At 42.7% G+C, this 6,118-nt stretch overlaps 1 long non-coding RNA gene across 1 annotated transcript; it reads left to right on the forward strand.

Moving 5' to 3' along the window:
- Positions 1 to 1,961: 1,961 nt before the first annotated feature.
- On the forward strand, positions 1,962 to 5,301 carry LOC122424762. Its single transcript, XR_006264525.1, has 2 exons — positions 1,962 to 2,108; positions 4,744 to 5,301. It is a non-coding gene; the product is annotated as an uncharacterized LOC122424762 (long non-coding RNA).
- Positions 5,302 to 6,118: the final 817 nt, after the last annotated feature.

Genomic DNA, 6,118 nt, shown 5'->3' on the forward strand with positions numbered 1-6,118 from the left:
AATGTTCCAACTAACAAATACATCTTGGAAATGAAAATCAAAAACAACACAGAGGTTTTCTGTTTAGTCCTCAGAGTGGTGACAACTACTGAGTCCACAAGTGCGTGGTCAGTCACATACTTTCAGAAGATGACAGCACTGTTGAAGGAGGTCCACTGGCAGGATTGATTAAAAACATGCCTATCCATCAGTTACTCTTCTGGAGAAATGGTCATGTAGAGGCTTGTGGTGGTAGCTGCTGCCACACAAAACTGATAATAATTGTATAAAAACACAATAAAAGATTTGCCACGTACTACCCTAGTAGTAATCCTCATCTTTTATGAGATGAATACTACCTCTGTTTTTTAAAGGAGGATGCTGAGATTTGAATTACGGAAGATCTTGTTTTTCATAGAGAAAAACTGGATAGCTGTATATGTGATTCATGGAGACTGGCTAAATAATAATATTCCATCTATACTTCAAAGTACTAAGCAAAGTAAGATTTTAATTAGTATCTCTAAAAAAAAAACCCAGGAAAACCCCAAGACAAATTTTGAGTAAAAAGCTAAAAAAAAAATTATAGAAGAATATGTTATCTTTTAAGAGAAATTTAAGCCAAGAAGAACTACTTCAGTATATGTTTATGCAACAAACTATTTATTGAGATCCTATGGTGTATGGAGGCTGCACAAGGCTTCAGGGCACCTTGGGAAAAACCAGTGAACACGAGAGTTTTCTGTCTTTGGGGTGTTTATGTTCCAGTGATGCAGAGAAATGCAATACACATAATTTTGAAAGGAAATGACAGGATATGTTATGAAATGAAAAGAGCTGGGAGCAAAAGAAATAGAGTGGAGTAAGGGACAAGAGGAGGTGGTCGGGAGTGGAAAGTGCAATGTCTCTTAGTGACAAGGCCTGAGGAGGTCTTGTTGAGTAGATGGTACTTAAGGGGATGAGAGGGCCACATGGATATCCCAGGGAAGAGGGATCTAGGCAGAAGGAAGAGCTGGGCACCCTCCTAAGTAAGGAGTGTACTCTTAGATTAAGAGTACATCATGGGCTTCCCTAGAATCTCAGTGGTAAAGAATCACCTGCCAACGCAGGAGACACAAGTTCAATCCCTGATCTGGGAAGATCCCACATGCCGAGCAGCTAAACCCAAGCATCACAATTATTGAGCCTGTGCTCTCGAGCCCAGGAGCTGCAACTACTGGGCCTACGAGCTGCAGGTACTGAAGCCTGTGCCCTAGAGCCTGTGCTCTGCAACAAGAGAAGCCCCTGCAATGAGAAATCTGCACACCACAACTAGAAAGTAGCCCCCGCTCGCCACAACTAAGGCAAAGCCCGAGCAACAGTGAAGACCCAGCAAAGCCAAAAATAAAAAAATTTAAAAATAGAATTTTTTTTTTTTTCCTTAAAGAGTACATCATGAAGGTCAATGAGGCCAGAGGACTTGAAGAAGGGCTGGGGGGAGGGGTGATGGTAGGAGATGTGGTTGGGGCATGGAAGTGGCAGATTGTGTTTTTAGGACCCATGGCAAGGACTGTGGCTTTTACTCAGAATGGAATGTAACTAGTTGGATTGGAGCATGATAGGCTCCAATCATTATTTTTTTAATTTTTTTTTTGGCTCCAATCATTATTAAAAACCCTGGCAGTTGTGTTAAAAATGGGGCTCCCCAGGTGGGTCAGATGGTAAAGAATCTGCCTGCCAATGAGGAGACCCGAGTTGGGCCCCTGGGTCGGGAAGATTCCCTGGAAAAGGAAAGGGCAACCCACTCTAGTATTCTTGCCTGGAGAATTCCATGGACAGAGGAGCCTGGTGGGCTACAGTCCACAGCGTTGCAAAGAGTCGGACATGACTGAGCGACTAACACTTTCATGTTGAAAATAAATTGTTGGAAGGTCCCTGGTGACTCAGCCGTAAAGCACCGCCTGTAATGCAGGAGTCGGGAAGATCCCCTGGAGAAGGAAATGGCAACCCACTCCAGTATTCTTGCCTGGGAAACCCCATGGACGGAGGAGCCTGGCAGAGTACAGTCCGTGGGGTCACAAATGAGTCAGACACAAGTTAGTGACTGAACAACCAGGCCAGAAGGCAGAAGAACAGCTGTAACACTACAGGTGAGACATGTAAACACCTAATCAACATCTGAAAAGATTCACAAGAAACTCATGAAGCTCCACCTAGCTGTGGTGGGTATTGGGGTGGAGGAGAACATCTTAAGAGATTTTTTGCTTGACTTGTAGTCTTTGAGTTGCTGAAAATACTATTTATCAGACATTTGAAAAGTTTAAAATTACTATTATTATTATAAATACTAATAGTATTTACCCTTCCTTCTGGAATAAGGGCTTCCCTGATAGCTCAGTAGGTAAAGAATCCACCTGCAATGCAGGAGACCCTGGTTTGATTCCTGGCTTGGGAAGATCCGCTGGAGAAGGGATACGCTATCTTCTCCAGTATTCTTGAACTTCCCTGGTGGCTCAGCTGGTAAAGAATAACCCTCCTGCAATGGGGGGGACCTGGGTTTGATTCCTGGGTTGGGAAGATCCCCTGGAGAAGGGAAAGGCTATCCACTTTAGTATTCTGGCCTGGAGTATTCCATGGACTGTATAGTCCATGGGATCACAAAGAGTCGAACACAACTGAGCAACTTTCACTTTCACTTTTCTGGAATAAATCAATCTCCAACCAGTTAAGTGTGGCCAAGAAAAGTAGGTATCTGCTAGAGGCTGGGGGAAAGTAGCCTGGTGCAGGGTGTCAGAGCCCAAGGGGAGTGAGAAAGGAACCTGTTACAGGGACTGGTAATTGGTCGGTTGAGTACCACGGAGATTGATAGAATAAATTAATATACTGAGAGTGAAGAATGAGTTTGTCAAAAATCATTTTTGAGGCTATTTTATTATAAGCCCATGGGAAAAGCCCATGGAGTATCTCACTCAGGATTTGGCACGTAGTAGGCACCTGAATATTTTATTTTGATCTGTCCTGCCATTGCTTCAGTGTACAAACAAATGTCTATGCAGTCAGTGAATTTCTTATGTATTGGGACAGTAAACCAGTATTAATTTAAAAGGGTAGCTTGGTGTAAATCTCTGAAGTTCAGAAAACATGGATTTGCAATTCTTGCCCTTGACCTTGTTGTAGTTTAATTAAGTTCTTAACCTACAGAGAAAAAAAAGAATAGACTGAGGAGAATGGCAACCAGGTTTACTGTTGGACAGTGATGTGTATGGAAAAGGAGAAAACTAAAATGAATCCTCCAGTATTAGATTGGAATTGGAAGCTGTGAACTCCTAGTTTTATAGATATTGATATAGAAATAAATAAATATATGGATGTATCTATGTGCCAAGAGGGCCCAGCAATGACATCCCAGTGGCCATGAACACCCTAGCAGCCTTAACTAGATTCCTAAGTACCATTCTCCACCAAAAGGAATTGGGACTTCTTGGAGAAATGGTTACTTCCAGGGCTGGGAAAGGGAGATGCAAGATGAGCCTGGAATACCTTTTTGTACCAGAAAATAAAGAAATGCTCCAAGAATGATGGAGACATGTCAAAAGGATGCAGGAGCCAGCTTGAAGAAGGTCTCACTGGCCAAGTCTAGACCAATTTAGGTATCAATTAATGATAGCAGTGAACTCACCCACTGGATAAAATAGGAATCAGTGAGTCAAAATTATTATAACTAAAAAAATGAATAAATGAGAGGAGACGACTCTTTGCTTATCATAGGAAGCCAACTGATAAATGTAAAAAGAATGATGGAATTAGAAAACTACCATTTGGCAACCAGCATAGTAATATTTTTTTTTTTTTCTTTTTGGCCTTGCCATGTGATTTGTGGAATCTTACTTCCCCAACCAGGGACGGAACCCAGGCCTTCTGCAGTGAAAGCTCAGAGTCCTAACCACTGGACTACAAGGGAATTCTCCATCATAGTAGCAACTTAGCCTAAAAGTATGCACATAATAATTAGTTCAGTCAAGTAACATCAATGGAGGTGAAAACTTGAGAGTGAAAATCTGATGAGAAATGGGATGTTTGCAATGTTTCACAATTCTCACAAAACAATTTAAATTACTATCATGGGCTTAATAGTAGCCCCCAAAATGATATATCCACATCCTAATCTCTGGAACCTGTGATTGTTACCTTCCTGGTGAAAAGAGTGTTTGTAGATGTAATTTAAGAATCTTGAGCTAAGGAGATCAGCTGAGATTATCCAGATGGGCTCTTAATCCAATAACTAGTGTCCTTTTAAGAGTAAGGTCAAGAGAGATGTGATAGACACAAGAGGCAACATGACCACAGGGGCAGAGATGGGAGCGATGCATGCAGTCACATGTCTAGGAATGCTGACAGTCAGCAGAAGCTGGGCGAGGCAAAAGAACCGACTCTTCTGTGGAGCCTGCAGAGGGATCGTGGGCCTTCCTACACCCTGATCTCAGACGTCTGGCCTCCAGCACTGAGAGTCCCGGATCCTATGGACTACCCGTGTTTTTGTTTAGCTGCCAAGACGTGTCCCACTCTGTGACCCCATGGACTGTAGTCGACCAGGCTCCTCTGTCCATGGGATTTCCCAAGCAAGAATACTGAAGTGGGCAGCCGTTCCCTTCTCCAGGAGATCTTCCCTACCTAAAGATTGAACCGGCATCTTATCACTGGCAGGCGGATTCTTTACCACTGACCCCCAAGGAAGCTCAATGGAGTACCCTTCCCTCCTCATAAATTCCCATTTCATTCACACAGTTTGAAGTGCACCCCCAGGATTGCAGCAAACTTCATGAAGCCGTCCACCCAGGCAGTACCTGCCAGTCTGTTCTCCTGACTCTGGTCTTCACCCCAGCATGGCCACCAGCTGCCTCCACACCATTGTGGCAGCATAGAAAACCACCCTGGGTCTTTTAGAGCAGACTTTTTGTTGCACTTATTTCTAATTAAAAAGAAAACAATCTTTATATTTAAAATGGATAACCAACAAGGGCCTACTGTATAGAACATGGAACTCTGTATGGGAGGGGAGTTTGGGGGAGAATGGATACATGTATATATATGGCTGAGTTACTCTGCGGTGCCCCTGAAACAATCACATTATTAATCGGCTATATTTCATTATCAGATAAAACATTTTTTAAATTTAGATTTTGAAAGTCTCTGGGAAAAGTTAACCTTGATGACATGTGAAGCTTTCTCTTATTTGTTTGAAAAACTGGATTCACCCTTCCCCTACCTCAGCTTCATTCTGGAACCCACTGTGATCTACAAATAAGGACTAAAAAGCATGAATAAAAGACCATGAGCATCAAAGAGCCTCCAAGTCTCTCTTTTGGCATTTTAATGCAGCCTGTTCTGTGCCCTTCAGCCTTTATGGATGGTGTGTGGGATTTTCTATACTTTTCCTCAGTCCCCTCTTCTCGCTTTCCACAGGATCATCTCAGAGGGATGGCCCAAACTCCAGTCATTCTCTCTGGGGTTACAAAAAGATCCTTGCACATGTTTTTCTGACACAGTCTCAGCTGTTTTCTCTTTCCCGTTCTTCTTTTGTCTCCATCTTCCACCTCCTCTGTCTTGTCAGGCTTTTTCCCTCTTGTGTACCCACAGAGGAACGGGCTAGTCTTCTTGCATATTCACACTTATTGAAGGGACAGCTCCTCCATTATACTCAGTCTCTGTGTGAGGAAGAGATTCCACACATTTTGTCTGCAACACAGAGGAAGCCCTCACTGACTGTTTGCCTGGTTAATACTATCCCCTTTGCCTGGAAGTCTCTTCTCTTATGGTACAAATATTTTCCCATCTTTAAGTTAGTCTCTTCCAAAAAGTAACTTCTATCCTTGCCTGGAAGAGATGTTACAGGCCTTTGATCATCTGATTTGCATATTTGCCTTCTACTTTGCATCAGAGTTTATACTATACTCCTGTCTTATTTCCCCTGGTCGTTTGCAACCTTCTTGAGTACAACAAAGCATCTCGGGCTCTGAAATCAGTCCAGGTTTGAATCATGGATCAGTCACTTGCCTGTGTAGTTGTGTCAGCTTGGACAAGTTAGTTCACTTCTTTACAACTCAGCTGCTTTAGTGGGGGTCATAATCTCATTTATAGGATTTTTGCAAGGATTAAATTA

Source organism: Cervus canadensis, chromosome 22 (assembly GCF_019320065.1).
Source record: "Cervus canadensis isolate Bull #8, Minnesota chromosome 22, ASM1932006v1, whole genome shotgun sequence".
In the NCBI taxonomy this organism is placed as follows: domain Eukaryota; kingdom Metazoa; phylum Chordata; class Mammalia; order Artiodactyla; family Cervidae; genus Cervus; species Cervus canadensis.